General features: G+C 38.7%; 1 pseudogene; it reads right to left on the bottom strand.

The window, feature by feature from the left end:
• Window positions 1–1,000: 1,000 nt before the first annotated feature.
• LOC115688002 (putative disease resistance protein At4g10780) lies at window positions 1,001–22,261 on the bottom strand (annotated as a pseudogene).
• Between the last annotated feature and the right edge of the window lie 725 nt (window positions 22,262–22,986).

Genomic DNA, 22,986 nt, shown 5'->3' with positions numbered 1-22,986 from the left:
GAAATTTAATTGGCTTCGTATTTGAAATTCAAAACTAAAGCAAAATCTAATCCTGAATAATCTTCGAAAATCTGATGCTTCTTGATTGGTGTCATCCTTGATTCTTCCCGCGTCTTTAACGAGTCATTCCATTATGCATCATAATCTTCCTTCGTAAGAATCTCTAAGTATCTTTTGACTTGTGCCCTACTTCATGGATGACTTGTAACCGCTCCAAATCCTTTAGATGCAGTTCTTCCTTGGTTGATGGATCCTTCTTGACTTATACTTCAACTTCCTTTTATGTTTTGAGTTAATCAATTGTCGTCGCGTGTCATGAACTCCACTTAAACTTTGTCCGTCGGAAACTCACGATCGATGAGCTCTTCAAACATTTCATTGATTTGGTTTCTTGGGTCATGTGTGTTGTTATGACTTTTAGGTTCAATGAGCTTGTTTAGGCATTTTATTGAGTAGGCCTTATGTTTTAATTGTATTGTTATGACGCGGTGTCAATGCACTAACAAGTTGCCAGCTGGCTCTTTGAATTAATATTTGCTTTGATGGCGTGTTATGGAATGCGGGCTTCTAACCAATTCAGCTGGACAAGCATAATCGAAAGTTCGTTTGCGTCCGTGCTGCGCCATACCAAGGGTTGGCATTCTAATATCCACGTCGACTGCTTCTAGCAAAATCCAACAAACAGGGAAAGAATTCCTTCAAGTGCAAATCTCCTATTCCACAATTGATCGATACTTAAACCATCCTGATGATGGCCATTCAAGCCCTGCCCAGTCATTCTTTATCTCACGGTCCTCTCTTTGAACGACAGGAAAGATACAGAGGAAGGAAACTCATAAACCACAGAAAAATCGGCTAGTAAGGCTTGCCATTAGGGAGGCAAGAGTTATCAAAGTTAAACTAGCGCTATTGATTCGATACAATAGTCATTAAGCAACCGAAGTTCCCACTTACTTGTTAGGCAGTTCCAACAGTCAGAATCACATGCGAGCGCACAGAGTTAAGGGACGTCGCATTTGTCAATTGGGATGAAAATACTATCCAAGTGTTCTGGCTTTTGGCCACGCCATTCCAAGTCCTTCCACCAACCCCTCTTCCCCCTGATTTTCTTCAAATGCTCGTTGGAAACTTCATCGGTTGAAAGAGACTTGAGACTCGGGCCGTAAAAACTCAACCTTTCTAACCTCGGTGCGATCTGTAGCCCACAGGGCATACTGGAAAGTTCAGGTACTAATGGAGGGACAGCTTCCACAAAATAGGGAGGAAATAAGACGTCTTACGGACTGTGCCAGTAGAAGTTTGGCTGTTAAGTAGGCTTTTGATGGCTGGGCAGGCCTCAATTGTGACCTCCTCCAAATTGTTGAGATTACCAAGCATCTCATGGGAGAAAATAACTGTCAACTCAGGGCATTTGCACAATGTCAATAACTTGAGAGAAGATAAACATCCTTCCGCACTGAGACCTTCCAAATGTTCCTCAAGTTTCTCATGTAGTACATATACAGAAATTTGATTGATTCAAAACAGATGCTTTTGCAGTGAGATTCAGTCAAAGCCTCTTGATGCATGGTATCAGGTGCATCTAAGCACTTCAAGCTTATTACACTGCCCTAGAACACAGCATTTGAGTTGCCCCATGCTATCTATCCCTAGTTCAGACAGCTTCTTGAGATTAGCGTGCCTTTCTAAGAAAGCCATCTGATTGTTGCAGGATGTCCTTTATCTGTGAAGACACCGTCACCAGTTATGTACCTCAGGTATCGGTTGCACTGTTCCAGCCTGAATTCAATATCTGATGGTAGCCGATTCATGATGCGGTTAGCATGATTGCCAACGAGAAGTCTAATTTGAGCTAAATATGGATGCTCCATTGATTTCCTAAGCTGATTAAACTGCCTCAAAAGTTCCAATGTAGGAAAGGAGAACTTGATAGTGCTTAACCTTTTCAAGTTGCAAACTTTAGATACTACACCTTCAGCACATGTATACCACCATTCATCATCGGCATCCACATCGAGATTCAGTTCTTCCAAGTGTAACAGAGAAGATATTACCCCATGAGGAATCGCTATTTTAGACTCATTTGAAGGGCACCTTGGTTCGTCCAACAGCTCAGAAATCCTGGTTTGCATCAAACATGCCTCTTTTGCACTCTCCCATTCCTCAACCTCTGGTGGCTCTGTGAAATCCAAGCCACCCCGCATAAGAAACACACGACTTTCCTCGAGTTGAAAAATTAAGTTCACTAATATATGCTGATCCAGATCTTGAAACTTCACAAATTGATCATTCTCATCAACTTCGAGCAGGTTAGCATTGACAAGATCTTTTAGAATTTTTTGGCCATCATCATGGGTGTCTACCATACCATCCCTGACCCATAGGCCTCTGGCAGTCTCAGCTGCTATCTCTTGGGAATTGTTACAAAGAGCAAGATTTTTCAAGCATCTTCTAGTTTTATCATCTTTTAGTTGGGCAATGCCAAATTTGATACATTAACCACAAGAGCTTCTATACCTGCTTCATGACTTGCAGGTCGAACCGTCCAAGCGCATGTTTCGATTAAATGAAATTAACATTTTGCAGTGCCTTTGCCACTAGAATAACAGCATGCGAATAGTGACTGCACATCCTAACTATTTCCCTAGCTAGGACTTGAACATTAGTTGAATGAACAACTTCAACCACATTCTGACGAAATAATTCCCAGAACAAGAGATCGTCCAAACATATTTTCTTGTCCACTTCGATTTCATCACACAACTGTCCTGATCCATTCACAAAGACTACCTTGCTACCAATTGGTGGTGTTGTATCAGAAATTCTCATTGTCTCCAACTTCAAGGGTTGATTAATGCCAACAAGAAGAGTAAAAACTTGAACCCTTCCATGCATTTACCACTGAATGTGGCATTTCAACTGCATCGGCTTTAGTTAAATTAGAAAATTTTTGTCCAGCAATCTTCACATGCACCTTTTCATGTCAGAGTTCAGACTCCAGATGAACAGTAACACAGATGACTCTATCAAATAGATTCCTCAAAATTGTGGATTCCTTCAACGCTTCAATGACCATAGCTTTTCCAACCTCATTTTTGCCATGTATTCTAATATTTGTAATGTTAGATTTTCCAATGGACATGATGAGATGGTCAAGTATAGAATCATGGTTAATGGCATCGCATCGTAGTGATGGTCTCCCCTCTTGTTTTTCACCACCGATTAACATATCAATCGAGGCATCGTTATCATCCAAAGTGATGTGTGGAAAATTTTCCTTTTGCATTTCTGGGATGTGCATAATCTCATGATATTCTGGACTAGCTTCTGTCCTGACCTTTTTATCTCCAACGTCATGTTCTGGTCCCGAGCATTACGAATCAACCTCAGATTCTTGTTCCAAGGGATATGAATGACTTTCCTCAGGAGCAGTGTCTTTATTTGCTTCCAAGGATAAGTGTTCAACCTCTGGCTCTGCAGTGTTTCCCATTTGCAATACTGCACCTTCCAATGCTTCTCTCTTATGATATTCTGGACTTGCTTCGATCTTCATCTTCTCATCCGTGTCTTCAGATTTTGATTCTGAGTAATGTGGACCAACTTCCAGTTCTGACTGTGATAATGAACTTTTTTCTGAAGCGGCATGTAGGATTGGTGTCTTTTTTCACTAGCCAGGGAAATAGTTCAGCCTCTGTATCTTGATCGTTTTGCATTGGCACAAAATTTCTTTCTGCTCTTTGCTTTTGCATAGCTTCTATTCTTATTTCTTTTCTGTCAGATCATTCATCAGTGATTTTCTGTTCTTGATATAGCCTGCCAATGCGTGATATGATTTGATCCCGAAGAATGGCCTGAGTTTTGTGTAGAAACAAATTCATGACGTAAAGCCACAATCATTATCCATAATCTATCCTGGGAAACAAAGAACCTTTTTGTCCACATTTATGAAAAAAATTTCATGAGATAATGCAGCTACGCTTATCTAAGTGGACTACTTGAGAACTAAAAGGCCAAACAGTCATTTCCTCTGTTTACCATATACGAAATTACTTGGTCGCCCCATTTATCGGCTTTGCTTCAGTTCATCTAGAGAGAGAGAGAGCCCATCGTGGCCCAAGATCAATCCAAAACACAAGAAATACAAAGGTTTAAGACTATATTAGAAAAATTGAAAGGTTTAGGACTACATTAGAATCCGTTTAGAGTCTGTGTAATAAAGTTCTGATTGAAATAACAAATTTCCTATTTCGACAAAAAAAACAATTTTTCCTATAAGAAGTGCTTCGTTGGAAATAGCTGCGATTATAGACTTTCTACCATCTGTAATAGCAATTTGATGCATTTATGTATGCATTTTTAGTTAACGGTCGTCAACCGAAGAATTAAGACAGTGATATCGCAAGCACACTAAAAACTCATCTTTTTTCTCCATACAACAGGAGGAGATAAAGTGTAAAATGAATGGTAAATCGTATAGTTCAAGCGTAAGTTTTCCAAAAGAAAAAAATAGTCACCATCAGCTTAGCAACACGCTATTGTCTAAACAAAGAGTTACAAAAAACTTATCTTTTAGGACAAACCTCAGTTGAAATTAAAAGGGCTGAGGGCATAATTATCAGTGTCATGTTGCAAATCTTCTCCACAAAGCCGTTAATAACATGTAATGATTCTTTAAAGAATAAAAGCTACCTTTCTGATCTTCAGCAGCAGGTGGACGGGCTTTCCACGTGAACAATGGATGATCAGACTGAACTAGTGACTGGCTGAACAGAGATAAATTTTTCCTGAAGCAGTAGCAACTACAAAACGTCAGTACATTTCATCTGCGAACATTATTGATAATGTTGAAATAATATCTTGAGTTCGTGCCCAACATCAGATTGAAGTGACTGGAGGCCTTGCTTGTCGGCCCAGAGGCAGACTCCTTGCCCGGAGCCCGCCTGGCTAGGTACCTCAGATGTGTGTGAACTGCTCCGTGATCTTTTTCCTTGTAACTATGGTTGTCCCATTATATTGTTTTCAAGTGATAAATGTTCCCTCTAAAATGCATGTCCTTGACCCAACTATCTCGCCGATTTTAAGTTTCAAAATGGTGTTTCAATGTCTCTGATAATTATTCATCGTTGATGCTTAAATCAGTGGCTACCGACTATCCGTAATCATATTTCAATAACTGGATATGTGGCATTGGTAAATACCAATGTCGATTAATACATGTTAATCTCTATGTCTGTCGATAAGCTGGCATGTGTGCAGTAACGCTCATGGTTTCGCTTGTGTTGTGGCATGGTCTTTTGCAAGAACGAAAGTCAAAAGCAAGGAGCAAGGGGGGAGACTGATGAGTGCAAAAAATGACATTAATCTCTCGTGAGGATATTCAGACTGAGCAGGATGATGAGATTCTTCCTATTGTTCTTTCAATAAATTAGTTGTCGCCGTCAACCTCAAGTAGCAATTTCAGTGGCTCGAACTGACAAACTCTATGCTTGGGCCAAAAATAATGAAGTGAGAAGTGGTTTTCTGCAGCCAAGCCCAAAACTTGAATTAAGCTTTAATACTCTGTACGCCGATCCTAGTATTTATGCTTACATTTGGTCCTCAATGTTTGTCTCAGTAGAAGATATAGACAAAAAGAAAGAGATTTTTTTTTTTTTGGTAACCAACAAAAAGAAAGAGAGTTGAAATCAAGTAATATCTAGGATCCTGATATAGCCAGTGCTATCATGGGAAAAGTCAATCTAAATCGCGGCTGTGCAAATGAGAAACTTTACCCATGCAAGAGAAGTTTCACTCTGCTCCATCCGGGTCCTCGTAAAAAACGAACAAGGACTGAAGAATGACCACGCTACTGTTAGTTGGTTCCTCGAGAGAATCGATTCCGGGGTTCTTCCAATCAAGGCGTTGCAGACAAACGTCATCGTAAGCTTCGACGTTCAAGCCCGATGGGAGAAACAGTTGTCTCATCCACGAATCTGTCTGTTCGTCCCGTTAGGAAAGGCCTTGCGGCATCACATAAGAGCATTTTGAACTCCCTTTGTCTCTTTTTGGGTGCCTTGAGCTTCCTTTGGTCATCCCTGTAAGGAAAGGTTAAGAGTCCTGGTAGAAGGTCCAAGGGATGACTAGTAGAATTTTACTGAATGAAGCCATGGCCACTGCGAGGTTCACGGAAGATTACCTTCTCAACGACAACTCAATTGTACCAAGCATATGGTGCACCGTTACATCAACATATTCTTCCTGGACGTAACAAAAGATGAAGGCTCTAGTTCCACGTACGGATTGTACAGAGAGAGGATGATATCGATCACCAAACTTGGACTTCACTGCTATCATTCAACCAGTGCCATTGAAGTAACTACCACATGTGCATGAGGTTTGGTGGTTCTTGGTGTCTAGTCTACCACTTACAACTAGATCATGTCAGTTGTGAATCAAAGCAGGTTGAAGTTAAAGGCAGGGAGCACAGATCAACTAAAGCAAGATTGAAGCACAGAGTATACAATGGAGGCAACCATTACCTAGACAATACTTATCTAGGCGCACTCCTTCCTTCATAGCCTTTTGTAGCTGTAAACCACGATCCCTGACATGCTGCGTAAAAGCCAGCATTACAATCAGGCCAGTACTCCTCAGTCAATATCTCTCTTGCACACTCGAGCATTCGAGTTCACCAAGTAACCACAGAGAGTAGCACGGAAGTTGTTATCGATTACCTCATTCTTCTTTACCGTGCAAATCCAAATAAATGGACTGTGCAATAGTGTCGAGCATATTATATGGACATAAGATGTAAATAAGCTGTAGTTCTGAATGCATTTAGCCGGAACCACCCTCGTTCAATTCATCCATCCCAGGATGCTGAAAAGAGTTTGATGGCCGCCCCTTAGCAAAGAAATAACAAATATATTTACATTTTACCAAACAATATGCCTAGATAAGTATTTATCTCAATCTCAAATAATCCCACATCACTGGCTTTAGACCTGTTAAATGGGTGGGTCGGGTCGGGTAAAAAATGGCAAAAGGACACTACAAGTGCTATAAGTTGTGTACGGAGGACACTTTGGTGCTATAACTTTTTTTCGGATCACTTTGGTGCCAAGTCGGAGAAAAAGAGATTTCTTAAGTACCAATTTGGCCAGAAATCCGATGTGGCATTTTTTTATTAATTTCTGACGCTGACGTGGCTCGCCGTAGGATGAGTCAGCGTGTATAGTCAGCATTTTTTATTTTAAATAATTTTTTCCTTTTTCCTTTCTTTTCTTTTTTGTCTTTTCTCCCCTCACCGGTGGCCGGCCCGGCCACCGGTGAAGCCCGGGAAGGGCTGGGCGAGGGTGGCCTTGCCCATGGTTGACGAGGGGCGGCCTCACCAGATCTAGGCGAGGCGACCCTCTCCGGCCATGGGCAAAGGGCGGCCTCGCCGGCTCTGAGGCGAATGCCCGGGCAACCCTCGCCAGAGCGGCCGGCGAGGCCGCCTCGCCCATGGTCGGCGAGGGCGGCCTCGCTGTCGCCACGGCAGGTCTCCCGCCCGGATCTGGCGAGGCCGCCCACCTGCCCGGCCATGGGCAAGGCCGCCTCGCCCAGCCCTTCCTCGGCTTCAGCCCGCCAGTGGCCGGCCGACCACAGTGACAGCCGGTGGCGAGAGGAGAAAAAAAAAAAAAAGAAAAGAAAGGAAAAAGGAAAGAAGAGGAAAAAAAAGGAAAAAAATTATTTAAAATAAAAAATACTGATTGTACACGCTGACTCATCCTCCGGCGAGCCACATCGGCGTCAGAAATTAATAAAAAATGCCACGTCGGATTTCCAGCCAAATTGGCACTTAAGTGATCTCTTTTCCTCCGACTTGGCACCAAAGTGATCCGAAAAAAAGTTATGGCACCAAAGTGACCTCCGTACACAACTTATGGCACTTGTAGTGTCCTTTTACTGGTAAAAAATGGTCCGACCCAAATTAATCCATTAACTCGTTGATGACCCATTTATGCCCAATGCAATTTTCTTGACCCATATCCAACCAAATCCATACTCGGCCCATACTCGACCCCTACCTAAATTTGCTAAAACACTTTCATATTTAACTAAATCTAGGAAAACTATACCTAAACTAATATGACAGTGCGGAGTGAGTGAGCACATGATTGAGTGGGGGCAAGAAAGATAAGTTAAGTTTAAATAAGTTGTAAACCCATTTATAACCCATTTAACACATATATTATACATATATCCATTTATGGCCCATTTACTAAATATAACTAACCCATTTACTAATATATGGGTTAAGAAATGGGTTTGTAACTCATTTTAATAGGTCTAGGGTAGGGTAAAAAATGGTCTAACCCAAATTGACCCATTGACCTGTTTATGACCCATTTATGCTCAATGCAATTTTTTTGACCCATATCAGACCCGACCCAACCTACCCATATTGCTAAAACGCTTTCATATTTAACTAAATCTAGAAAAACTATATCTACACTAACATAAGAGTGCGGAGTGAGTGAGCACGAGATTGAGTATAGGTGAGAAAGATAAGTTGAATTTAAGGGTGCGTTTATTTTACGGAAAACGTAATGTTTTTGGAAATGTTTTTCAGAAAATCATTTTTCAGGAAAATAGTTAGTTTTCCTTTGTTTGGTGATATGTGATCGAAAATATTTTCTGGCGTTTGGATCTCATTTGGAAAATGACTTCAATCCCACGATTTTATCTCAAGCAAAAAAATAATTTTGAATTTTTCAATAATTTTATTTTTAAAGTAAAAAAGAAAAAGAAAAAAAAAGAAAAGAATAAAATATTTAAAAAGTCAAGGAAAGTAATTTCGGAAAGTGTTTTCACTTTCTTAGATTAGGAATTTGCTTTCCTAATTTTATATATGAATATTTTCCTTGATCGGAAAGTGTTTTCGGTTGACTAATCATTTTCGACGAACCAAACAAGTGAAAGTCTAGAAAACATATTCCCAAAAAACACTTTCCCTGAACCAAACGCACCCTAAGGGTGCGAATAATAACCATTCTATTTCTGTCTAGAACTAGTTTTCTGTTCCCGGAAATGGATTTGGAACAGAAACCCGTTTGGTAACTCAATTCCATTTTTCTATTTCTGGAACAACTTTTTGTTCAAGAACTGATTTTGGACCAAAAATCAGAGCAAAAAAAAAGTAGGTTTTCTGTTTCTGGACAAGAAATGAAAACCATTTTTAAAAGAACCTATTTTCTCTCTTCAAAACACATCTCTTCCTAAATTTGTCCCCGATCTAACCTGGTCAAACCGATTCGAACCGGTTCAATCCGGTTCATTCCCGGCGGGAAAATAAAATAAAAAATCAAAAAAATAGAAAAATCAGAAAAAATAAAAATTTAAAAAATTCATAAATTTTTTTTAGAAAATCCGGAAAATTTCTAAAAGTCTCAAAATTTTTTTTCAGAAAATCCATAAAAATTGAAAAATTCCAGAAAAATTCGTAAAACTGTTCAAAAAATTAAAAAAAAGTCAGATTTCAGGAATATAGGAAATTTGGTGAATTTAAAAAAATTCAAAAATTCAAAAATTTCAAAACTTCGCAGGATGGCTTAGAATACCTATGGCCACCCACTTTCAGTGAAATTTAAATTTTTTGATGTGCCCAAATGGTATTTTTGAAGACTCCTTAGTTTAGGGATTTAAAAGGGGTTTTAACCCCTAAAAACCCTAAAAGGGTCTTAACCCCCAAAAGGGGTTCTAAAAAAATGGATTTCTATTCTGGGAAATAGAAATTTGTGTTGTTATCAAACGGGTTTCTATTCTAGGAAATAGAAATTTTGTGCTGTTATCAAATGGGTTTCTGTTCCAGAAATAGAAATTTTTGGTCGTTATCAAACGGGTTTCCTTTCTCAGAAACTCGTCCTGGGAACAGAAATAGAAAAATCTATTTCTGTTTTAGGAATTGTTTTTGGAACAGAATGGTTGTCATTCGCGCCCTAAATAAGTTGTAATTCCATTCATGGTCCATTTACGACCCATTTATGACCCATTTAACATTTATATTATACATATACCCATTTATAATCCATTTACTAATATATGGGTTAAGAAATTAGTTTATGACCTATTTTAACGGATCTATTGGCAATCTCGAAGCCATTGGAGTTCCCCATTATATGAAGGTTTGCTCAACGACGTCCTCAGGTTCAGGTTCAGGTTCCGGTTCAATCCCCATTAATGTGCTTTTGGCCCTTTTGGTAAGAACATACGAGTTTTGTATTAAAGCAGTCCTCAACGAAAAATTCTTTTAGTTTTTTTTATAAACTACAAAAAATAAAAAATAAACAATAATTTTTTTTTGTAATTGTTGGTAACTATGCATTTATTTTTGATATATCTAAAAGTGTTTCATACTAAATAAGAATAATGGCATAAATTAAAAATAAAATAAAATAAAAGGAAAGGTTTGAAAGTGTGAGTCATCTCCAAACCAATTTGCAACAAGAAAAGAAATTTAAAACTCAGAAATAGGTGACTATTTCTTCTACACACGTTTCGAAAAAACTGAAAACACTACTCGGAAGATTTTAAAGAATAAAAAGCAACCACTTTTAAAGTAAATGTGATCGGTTAGCCCAGCCCGTCAAAACAAAAAGTAATTAAGTAGGCAATAAAAAGCACACTAATAATGTATTAGCTCGACCGATTTATCAGTCGGTTGCCCATGTGATGATATGTACATACATGTACATTATGGCAGTTAATGGTAAAGGAAAAAAAATTCAAATTTACATAATATTTTCACATGTCATTTATGTGATTAGATCTACTGTATCTAATATTCTTTTTTTTTTTGGTAAAGAACTGTATCTAATATTCGCTACGAGTAAATGTCAATAACAGAAACCATTTGCATTTTCAATAAAATTTTCATAATAAGCAAATTTTCAAGTTGCAATTCTCCTTTTTTTCTCAATAAAAGATGCTTAAGTTAGTTTATTATCACAAATACAACGAGTCCCATTCTATTTCTGATGATATTAATAGAGATGCTCTCTTTTTTTGGTAAAGAATTTTGGATCCTGCGTCTATAATCTATTTTTTTTTAAAAGAAAAAGGCAATCCATTTCATGATTTTATAATACCCCCGACCCAACCCGACCTGTGCTCCGGGAAGTTTTCGCCCTTTAGGCGGTTAAAAACCCGAATCATTTCATCGTCTTCCCCAAATCTCATCCCGTATCTGAAAACTCTCGCTCGATCGATACACAGTGCCAACGAAACCCCGGTGAGACTCTTCTCGTCGCCATTAAGAATGCCCGGCGACACTCGTCAGCCTCTTCGGCTGGATGCGGAAGAGCAAGTCCTCTCCACTCAGAAGCAACACTCCAAGTTCCGCAAGTTTCTCAGGCACCTTCTGCAGGCCCAGCGACTACTTCAACTTCAGCGCCATCCCCTCGATCGCGAGTGCGGCACCTATGTCCTCAAGGAGTCCGTCCTCACCACCTACCCAAAGGATAATAGACAATCCAATTCTTGTAATGGGGGTGGCATATTCTGATAACATATCGTCCTAAAATCTTTTAAGATAATTTCGTCGATTTGAATTTAAAATTCTTTTCTCAATTTGAGGACACTTTCCTTGATTTAAGGAATCAATTTTGCTATCATCATGTAACTATGTATCTATTTAAACGTATGATGTACATCAATAGAAGAACAAGGAAAATAAAAAATTCAAAGCTTATTTTACTTTCTTTATAGTATCATAGCATTCTGCGTAATAGCATTATTTGTGATCCTACTTCTTCTTCCTCATGGCTGCCTCCAACAATTCTGAAGCTACTAGCGTTATCAATACCCCAGTTCAGTCCCCACCTATTGTGATTTCAAACATTTCTAGCCTTATCCCAATCAAACTGAATGCCTCCAATTATCTCCTTTGGAAATCCTTGTTCATGCCTATTTTGTGTGATCATCGCTTGATGCATCATGTTGATGGCTCTATTCCTCCACCTTCATCTAATGATCCCACATATCCAACTTGGTTTGAAAAAAACCAGCTGCTGTTATCGTGGATCAATGCCACATTAAGTGACTCTGCTCTTTCATATATCGTCAGACTTACTTCTGCCAAGTAAGCATGGGATCTGCTCAATAATAGATATGCTTCTACAGCACCTGCCCAGGTGGTGTCCCTCAAATGGTTGCTTACTCGACTCAAGAAGGGCATCAATTTATGGCTAATTATCTCCAGCAATTTAAGGTTATTTCTGACCAATTGGCAGCCTGTGGCTCTCCTCTAAGTGAGGATGATTGGCTTATTCACATCCTCGATGGGCTACCACCATCATATCGACAATTCTGTTCCTAGGTTCGTATTCACGCTAGGACATCGACCCTATCTAATGAAGAACTTCATACCCTGTTTATCTGTGAGGATCTCTCTTTGACTGAAGATACACCACATGTGGTTTCAGCTCAGTCTACTGCATTGGTGGCTTCCAAACCTTTCAGGCCCAACAACTCTCGTCAATTCTCTTGGTGCCGCGGCCATGCACCGTCTCATGGAACATTTCCTCCACGCCAGCAGTCCTCTACCTCCTCTGGATTGGTGCAACAACGACCATCACCCCAAGGTCAACAAAAATCTCAAAATTTGGGTGTTTGTTCACAATGTCAAATCTGCAATTGTATGGGTTACACTGCCATCGACTGTTATCACCGAATGGACTACACCTATCAAGGCCGCCATCCACCGAAAAAACTTGCAACAATGGTTGCCATTGCCTCGACCCACCCAACACTTTGTACACCAACACCGGAGCCACTCATCATCTCACCCCGGAACTCGAAAATCTCCAAATTTCAACTGCTTATGATGGTAATGACACTGTTGAGATAGGTAATGGCCACGGTATGCCTATTGCACATGTTGGTTCCACTACCCTTTCATCCTCTTCATCACCTCTTCACCTCAAATCTATTTTTCATTATCTCATAGCTTCATACAATTTATTTTTTGTTTACCGTTTTTCCAAAAATAACAATTGTTTCTTTAACTTCAATCCCTCTGGTTTTTGTATTAAGGACAAGGCCACAGGAAGGATACTATGTCAAGGGCCAGTTGAGAACGGCTTGTACCCACTTCTCACTCCACCATCATCCACCGCCCCAAAAGCTCATTAAAGTTCCTCCATCACCACAGACTAATGGCATGCTTCTCTTGGCCATCCCTCTCATGACATTCAACGGGCCATTTTCTCAGTCATTTCTATTTCCAACAAATCAGGATCTTGCATTTGCTCTTCATGTCAGCAGGCGAAGAGTTACAAGCTTCCTTTTTCCAAGTCTTATTCTACCTCTAGTTGTCCTCTAGAATTATTACATTGTGATGTATGGGGCCCTGCTCCCACATTATCTTGTTCTAATTATTCCTATTATGTTCTCTTTGTTGATGATTTTTCCAATATTCATGGTTATTTCCTATGAGATTAAAATCCGACTTTTATGACATTTTTGTTAGTTTTAAAAAGGCAAAAGGACACTATAAGTGCCATAACTTGTGTACGGCGCTCACTTTGGTGCCATAACTTTTTTTCGGATCACTTTGGTGCCAAGTCGGAGGAAAAACGATCACTTAAGTGTCATAACTTTTTTTTGGATCACTTTAGTGCTAAAATTTTTGAAAAACGATCACTTAAGTGCTAAAATTTTTGAAAAACGAACATTTAAGTGCTAAAATTTTTGAAAAACGATCACTTAAGTGCCAATCTCCGGCGAGCCACATCAGCTTCAGAAATTAATAAAAAAAAATGCCACGTCAGATTTCCGACGAAAAATTGTGTACGGCACCGGAGTTGGCACTTAAGTGATCGTTTTTCAAAAATTTTAGCACTTAAGTGATCGTTTTTTAAAAATTTTAGCACTAAAGTGATCCAAAAAAAAGTTATGGCACTAAAGTGAGCGCCGTACATAAGTTATGGCACTTGTAGTGTTCTTTTGCCGTTTTAAAAAGCAAGTTAAAAATCTTTTGCGTCATACCATCACCACATTTTGCTCAGACGGTGATGGCGAATTCACAAGTAATACCTTCAACAATTTTCTTCAATTATATGGCATTACACATGAATATTCTTGCCCCCACACACTAGAACAAAATGGTGTTATGGAGCGCAGACACCGCCACGTCATCAAAATTGACTTAGCTATGATGGCCCATGCTCATATGCCTTCTAAATTTTGGTTGGAAGCCTTCACCATAGCCATTTATTTGATTAACCGCATGCCCATACTTCAATATCACACTTACTCTTCATATCAAGCTTTATTTCACACCCCTTCTGATTATTCACACTTACGAACCTTTGGTTCTCTTTGCTTCCCATGGCTCCAACCTTACAAGGCTAACAAATTAGAACTTTGATCAACCCCCCTTGCTGTTTTATAGGTTATAGCCCCAGTCATTAAGGGTATCGTTGTATGGATCTCTTATCTGGTCGAGTATATATTTCTTGTCATGTGGTCTTTGATGAAACTCAGTTTCCTCACTTCCATATCACTCCCACTCATTCTTCACATGTTCCACCTCATAGTCTCGATTTTTTTGGAGTCATTCAAACCGAGGATGCTCATTGCGATCCCTCCACCACTTCACAAGTCATTCTCACATCCAACAACACCTCCTTGGTGCCTTCTTCATCTATCGTGCAGACCTTTGGCCAACCCCATCCTCCACCTGTTGATAATCAACCTATCCCTTCTTCTTCCACTTACCCAATGCAAATAAGATCTAAGTCTGGTATTACCAAACGAAAGGCCTTTCCTATACCCTTCACCCAATTCCGATTACACTTACCACTAACCATATCTCCGAACCAATATGTTACTCCCAAGTGGTTAAGGAACCTCAATGGCGTCATGCCATAGATCAAGAATTTACCTCTCTTCAACCGCAACAAACATGGTGTTTGGTCCCTTATGATCCTATTATGAACGTAGTAGGCTACAAACCGGTGTTTTGAGTTAAATGAAATCCGGATGCTCTATTAGTTGCTACAAAGGTCGCCTTGTTGCTAAAGGTTTCCATTAACAATCGGGTGTTGACTTTATTGAGACCTTCAGTCCTGTGGTAAAACCTTCCACCATTCAAATTATTTTATCTCTTGCGGTCTCTCACAATTGGCTACTTTGACAATCGGATGTTGAATGTGCATTTTTACATGGTGATTTGCAGGAAACGGTGTTCATGTCCCAGCCTCCAGGATATGTTGATCTGGGCAAATCTAATCATATCTGTCACATGAAGAAATCCATCTATGGCCTTTGTCAAGCCCCTTTACATATTTTTCAAGATCATTGATTTTCTTTTTTATTGTGAGATTAGAAGGGTTTTCTCAACATTTTTATGTTCGAGATCTTCTTTTACATATTGGAGGTGATTTTCTTTGTTTTGTATAATACAATTTATTTTAGAAATAGATTGTTCCTAAAGTGTATTTAAGTTTCTAGTTTGTGGTTTACTTATAAACTCAAAAATTATTTTCTTCTCTAAGAACTTGGTTTCTATCCCATCATTAGTAACTTTAAAAGGTTGTGTGAGGCCTATAAAGGGAGTTCCTAGAATGACATTTTGTTTAGTATTTTTAACAAGAAGGAACGGAGTGTTACAGGAGGTGTTATCTTTCACAATTTCAGCTTCTGGAATCTTGTAGCTAATATGTAATTTATTTCCTTATGCTGATTTGAGTGATTGAGTCGTTTTTTGAAAGTAATTGGTAGGTACAAGACTTTCTTTAATACAATTAAGGTTTGCTACTATATCGAAAAGTGCTGTTGTATTTAAAATAAATTCCTTATTAATTCTTATCGTGATATTTATCGTGGTTGTTATTTCTAAAAGCATTAGCAAGAAGCTTGGATATGAAGAGTTAGGGTCAGAATTTGATTGAGGTTTCAAGGTTTCTTCAATATGTTATTTTCCTTTTATAGATTTTGATCTTATTTCTAAGATTTCCTTTTGAATTTCTATTTGGGTAAGCTTAAGATTTTGAATTTCTTGTTTCCGTTGATTGATTTCTTATTTAAGATCATTTATAGAAATGGGTCTAGAAACAATTTTCTTTCCTCTATTGAGAATATTCAAGACGTTATAAGGAACATTTGAATGTTGTTTAGGATTTATAGAAGATTGAAGACCACTAATATATTTGATCCTTTTTTCTGGGTTAGAAATTTGATCAATTGTTTGTAAAACGATTTCTTCTTCTTTTGTTAAAACATTTATTTCTAAAGAATTTTCAGATTCTTCTGATTCGGAAAGGGAAAGTGGTTTCAGTGTCATTAACTTGAAGACCATCTTCTTCAAATTCATTAGAGGAACTGTTATCATTTTCGGCCATCATTTGACTGAGATGATAGAGAGTTTCTCCATCTAAATTTAATTCATTGATTTTTTTACTTATTTTGCAATATCTGGAAGTATGTTCTTTCTTACCACAATTATAACATTCAAAATTTTTGAAGGATTTCCTAAAAGTTTTAGTTTTATTATATCCTTTTCTAATGTTTTTTCTATCCTTTTTCATATTGACTTTTCTCCTATTTTTCTTGACTTAATGTTCTGGAGGACATTTTCCTGAACATTTAGGTTTTGAAGATTTAATAGTTTTGAAAGAGGGATCATACTGGGCACAAAAGTCTCCTAGTCCTTTGTTAGAGTTCTTCTTTTCCTTTTTGATTTGTTTTTGCAAACGTATATTGGTACATAATTGTGTTCTTATTTTATAGACATAAGAGGTTAATTCACCATAAGAGAGAAGGACATATGGAATTTGTTCTCCATATTCTTCTCTTATCTTATTGCGAACTTGTTCTCCTATCAATTTTGGTAAACTAACAAGAAATTTTTCTTTCCAGAAAGGTTGGTTGCAATCTACCCTAAAGAAAACTCTTTGTAGGAAAATTCCTTTATATTCTTTAAATTCTCCTAGATTTTTACATTTCATATTAGATAAAAAGATATAAATCCTTATCACGAACATGGGACGAATCTCCTATGAAATGTTGAGGTATAGAAAATATCAAAGTGTTGATAGCATCTTGGATTGGCCGACTGTTTTCATCCATAATTATTTGGCCATAATCATCTAACTTATAAGCATTAAGAATATGTGTTCTTTGTTCTTCAGTAAGATAATTATCCCACCATCCCTTTAGTTGGCCTGTAAAGCTTGCTATTATGAGATAGGCAACATAATAATCTGTGGTATCCGGGATGGTCTTATAGGTATTAGCAAGCATAATCATTTGACTAAGTATGTTCATAAGATTATGTTCAGAGACACCGTCTATGTTCCATTCATAAATTGATCTTGAAGAATATTTATTCTGGATTTTAGAAGATGATTCCTCTAAGGCTATATCGGGTGGAGTGACCCTGGAAAAGTATAGTTTTTGCCAGTCTTTCCATATGATTTTATTGATTTTTTGAATTGATTCATTATCAATTTCTTCAAGAACATTAAGTTGTTATGGGGTATCTTTTACAATTGGGTTGGAAGCTTCGGCTCCTATTTTGGGAGTATCTAAAATTATAAAAGCTTTAGAATCTTCCCTATAAACTGTTTTTCCTTAAATAGCTTTTATTCTTTCTTCTAAGGCTCCCACAAAATCTGTGCTAGAGTTCTTTGGAAGTTCAAAGTTTTTAAAAAGAGGTGTTTTTAAAGTATTAGGTTTATTAGTAACATGGGTGAAATTAAATTAAACAGAAGATTCTATCCTATCTAATTGTTTTGCTATGGTACGAAGATGTTGATTTGAATAATTATTCTATTCAATTATCTTTTTTATTCCTAAACCTTCTATTTTTGAAGATCTTTTAAAAGGGGAAGCTACCATTTCTACTTCTCTGTGTTGAAAGTCAATTTGCCTAAGTGGGGGATGATTAAATTCTATGATTTGGCCATCATCTAATTCCCACTTGTAGAATTGATTTAAAACATATATCTCTTTGTTTTGAAGAAAGTATTCTTCAAACCATTCAAAAAAGAACATTTGAATTTCATGTTCATTCATATAATTATAATATTCTTCTTTAATCTGTTTTGCTTGTTCTTTAAAATTTGCAAAAAACCAATTCCTGATTTGGTTATTATTAGAAGAATTAAATTCTTGATTTAAAAGAATCCTATTAGATTCGAAATCTTTTTCTAAGACATTGATTTCTGGATTTGCCATTTCAAAAGGAGTAGGTTCGGGGTATTCTGGGTTTGTTCTTGTTGATAAACAAGCCTAGATGTACCTGAACTATTGTATACGCCACTAATATTGGTAAAAGGAGGAGCACTTGGCTGTCCTGTATTTGGAGTGATTATGGAGGATAGATTGGGACTTAGATCTACTGATCTTCTGGAAGAAGAAGAATGCCATGAAGGAATTGACCTAATATCACAAGATCTTCTGGGAATATCGTAAGATCTCCTAGAAAATTGTATCGTCACTCTTTCTTTAGGATGTTGGATGATATTAGTGGAATTAGAATTGTGAACAACTTGCTGGGGGATTTGATTATCTAATTCCCATTGTTCAGGAAGGGTTATTTGATTCCAAGGAATTGTTCTTGAATGGTAATATTGGCTCTAGAAATGTCAATTTGCATGAGAATTGTTTCTCTTTTAGAAGTGAGCTTAAAAGCTTTACTACCAAAGGCAGAATTCATGACTTTATAATAAACTCTTTAAACAAGTGCAAGAGGAATTGATCCTTCGGCTATTGAATAATTGTGAGTTTTTATTTGAAGAGTAAGAGATTTTAAAATATTTTTATCCTTAAGAGCAACTGTAAATTCGGCATGACTATCAAAATTTATAGGACCACCGTAGAGACTAGTTTCTACTGCTCCTAGGATAGATTCGTTATATTTTAAAAGTTTTGCACATCTTAAAACAAGGAGTAAGGAGGTATTTAATCCTTCTTTGGTAAGAGGTTTTGCTCCTACTTGAACTAGTGCTATATGAATGTAAATCCATTTCTTGGCATGCTTCTTTATAGAATCTTTATTTAAAAGTTGTATCGAAGCAAAAGAGTAAGAAAGAGGGACATCTCTTTCTTCCATAACTATTATGTAATCATTTTTCCCAAATAATTTAAATTTAGAGTGTTCATAAATGTCATGAAATTTAACTTTAGGAATAATCCAGTTTTCTATTGATTTATTAAAATCTTCTATACTAATTTCTTCGGCAAAAGTACACCACAAGTGCCATAACTTGTGTACGGCGATAACTTTGGTGTCATAACTTTTTTTCGGATCACTTTAGTGCCAACTTTTTTGAAAAACGATCATTTTAGTGCCAATGCTGACGTGGCTCGCCGGAAATCCGATGTGGCGCTGACACGGCTCGCCGGAGAGGTCCAGTCAGCATTAAAAACAAAAAACGACGCCGTTTAGCCCGCTGACGTGTATTTTTTTTTTAAATTATATTAAATAAAAAAAAACCCCTGCAGCAGCGGTGAGGGAGCTCTCGCCGCTGCTGCCGCCAAGCCACCACTGCCGGGAAGGGCCGGCGGTGGTGGGCGTAGTGGTCGGCGAGGGCCGGATCCGGCGAGGCGAGACCTCGTCGTCGCGACCCAGGCGACGACGAGGTCCCACCTCGCCTGGCGAAGGCGAGGCCAACCTCGCCGTCGCCCGGGTCGCGACGGCGAGGCGTGGCCTCGCCTTCCCGGCGAGGCGTGGCCTCGCCCGCCGGGCGAGGTGAGGGTCACCGGGTTCGGCGAGGGTCGCCGGGCCCGGCGAAGGGCCGGCAACCTCGCCGACCACTGCGCCCACCACCGCCGGCCCTTCCCGGCGGTGGCGGCAGCAGAGGCGAGGGAGCCCTCACCGCTGCTGCAACCTTTTTATTTTATTTTATAATAATAATAATAATATTATTATTATTTTAATTATTATTGTTTTTCTAAAAATTAAAAAATTCGAAAAAAAGCCACGTAATTTCCACGTGTACAAGTCAGACCATTTTTTTTAAATATAAATGTCAGGTCAACTTTTTGGCCGGAATTTTGGTCGGAGTCACTAAAGTGATCTATTTTCCTTCGACTTGGTACCAAAGTGATCCGAAAAAAAGTTATGGCACCAAAGTGATCGCCGTACACAAGTTATGGCACTTGTGGTGTACTCTTGCCTAATTTCTTCTCTATTTATGGTCCTTGATCGGAGGACATTTGTGATATAGAATTAGAAGAAGATCCAGATCTTCTTAATAAATTCATCGCAAGAGACTACTTTGTTCTTTAACAGATGCTGACCAACGGTCTCACTATCTCAACAGGTTTTACTGCCGGGACCACACCTAACACACAAAGAACATAAGAAAGATCTCCACGAAAGAAATCGCCTCAACTGTCAGATGAATTTTAGTAAGAGTCACTATATCTTCCCTCTTGGCTCTGATACCATAAGAGTCACCTAGGGTCTAGGGACTATAAGTAGAGAAGAATGAAACTATTCTGTTCGTCTTCTTTTGAAGAAAGTGGATGAATATGAATCAGAACAAGAGTTCTGATAGAGTTCTATGGTTTGTTTTAAATTATCAATAAAATCAATAAAATTATTAATAGTTTCGATATCTAAATAAAAGAGATTTATGGTTGCGAATAAAATAAAACTAAATAAAAGAGCGAGCATTAAGAGAAAATGGTAAAACAATAAGAAGAAATAAGGATATATATATAATATATATTGCGCTTATTGGTTTCATTCCAAGAAATTTGTTCTATGAGCTTCTTCCATTTCTCCCTTCAATGTCTCCATAAAGAAGATTTTGGTCTCATGGAATGCTATTGCGCTTATTAGATACAACATCTGTCTGCTACGTGTATCAACGAATTAAGGTTTCGTTCCCAGAAATTTGTTCTGTGAGCTTCTTCCATTTCTCTCTTCAATGTCTCCATAAAGAAGATTTTGGTCTCATGGAAGCATTGTGACTTCTTGTGTGTCGTTCGTCTCCATCTCAATGAATGCGCAATAGACCTCGAGCCAGAGAAAGCAGCACGCGAAGTCACAGAGAAGAAGGGAGAGCTTCAAATTTTGCGTTCAATGAAGAAGATTTTGGTCTCGCATTGGAAGCATTGTGACCTGTTGTGTCGTTTTTGTCTCCGTCTCACGATTAATGCAAACAATTGATGGGCATATAATATTCGAATTGAAATAGATTACGATTTCAATTTATGTTGTAACTATAGTGGAACTAGTAGAAATTAAGAGAAACCCCACGGGCTAACAAAGACAGTATTAGAGTTCATAGATTAATTTGGAAGGTAAGCTTTTGTCCAAAGTGAAACCTGAAACCGTTTTAGCCAAATGGAAAATGAAAATTGAGGTAAACTTTTTTAATGAGAATTTTATTTTTTTTGGTTGTTCTATAAAATATTCTAGGAAATTAGAAACGACATTAAATGTTGAGGTTTTTTTTACTTCTTCTTCTTCTTTTTTTTCCTTTTGTGCAACTTGGTAATCCTCCTCTCCCCTTGGCATTCATCTATATTTACATCTTGGAATGTTCATGAGTTCGTAATTTGACTAAATCACTAATTCCTTGAGTGAATACCGCAGATTGCATTTCCTAGCTCGGAGACTTTAGCAATTGGAGACTAAAAGCCATCATTAACTTTGAAGGAGGAATTTCCACAAGAGGACTAGTCTTTCACCTTTTCAACTTAGAAAAATGAATCATTGGCAAGTCTCAGCAAGAGTAATATGTAAGGGCGATGATTACACTGATTACTTATTAATGCTTAAGATATCACAACTACTCGGCATGAAAGTAAGTGGGTCATATTCAAACATTCAATGACAATCTTACGCGTAACTTTGCAAATCAATTCTATTGATTTCAGTCTCAATAGCTATACACATCTTAACATAGATATAGCGAAAATTACCTAAAAAGTCCTAAATCTTTTGCAGTTGTGCCAATTCAGTCCTAAACTTTTTTTTTACCAATTCAGTCCTAAACCTTTTGCAATTGTGCTAATTTAGTCCATCCAGCCACTTTTGGCTGGCTAGCACTGACGTGGCCGCCAGCCGGCTAACGTGGCAATATTTTAATAATTTTTTTTTTAATTTTTTTTCAATTTTTTATTTTTATTTTTTTCCTTTCTCTTTTTTTTTCCTTTCCTTCTTCCCCCTGGCTGGTCCAGCCAGGGGGAGGCTCGCCGGCGAGGTGACCTCGCCGGCCATTGGGGAGGCGCCATCACTGAGTGAGCCTCACCCAGCTCTGGTGAGGGCGGAGCTCGCCATGGCTGGGCGAGGTTGAGCTCGCCTAGATCTGAGCTCGCCGTCACTGGGTGAGCTCGAGCTCGCCCGACCATGGCGAGGCTCAACCTCGCCCGGCGACAGCAAGGTCTCGCCAGATCTAGGCGAGCCTCACCGTCGCCAGATCTAGGCGAGCCTCACCGTCGCCTGGCGAGGTCGAGCCTCACCGTTGCCTGGCGAGGTCGAGCCTCACCGTCGCCTAGCGAGGTCGAGCCTCGCCATGGCGGGGCGAGCTTGCCAGCGACGGCGAGGCTCAACCTCGCTTGGGGACGGCGAGCTCAGATCTGGGCGAACTTGGCCGTAGCCGGGCAAGGTCGAGCCTCGCCGTCGCCGGGTGAGCTTGCCCGGCCACGGCGAGGCTCTACCTTGCCCCACGATAGCGAGACTCGCTGGCCACAGCCTCTCCCCGGACCAGTGACCAAGGAAGATAGAAAAAAGAAAGAAAGAGAAATTCTTTTTTTTTAAAAAAATAATAATTAAAATATTGCCACGTCAGCTGGTCGGCGGCCACATCAGCGCCGGCCGGCCAAAAGTGCCCGGATGGACTAAATTGGCACAATTGCAAAAGGTTTAGGACTTTTTAGATAATTTTCCCCATAGATATAAGTGGGTCATATTTAAACATTCGATAAAAATCTTGCACTTCACTTTGCAAATCAATTCTATAAATTTGAGTCTCCGTATCTCTAATGCTACATACAAGTCTTAGC

Source organism: Syzygium oleosum, unplaced genomic scaffold (assembly GCF_021117445.2).
Source record: "Syzygium oleosum isolate NSW1041296 unplaced genomic scaffold, Sole_v2.1 Sole_v2.47, whole genome shotgun sequence".
Taxonomy (NCBI): domain Eukaryota; kingdom Viridiplantae; phylum Streptophyta; class Magnoliopsida; order Myrtales; family Myrtaceae; genus Syzygium; species Syzygium oleosum.
This window is presented reverse-complemented; position numbering and strand designations above follow the sequence as displayed.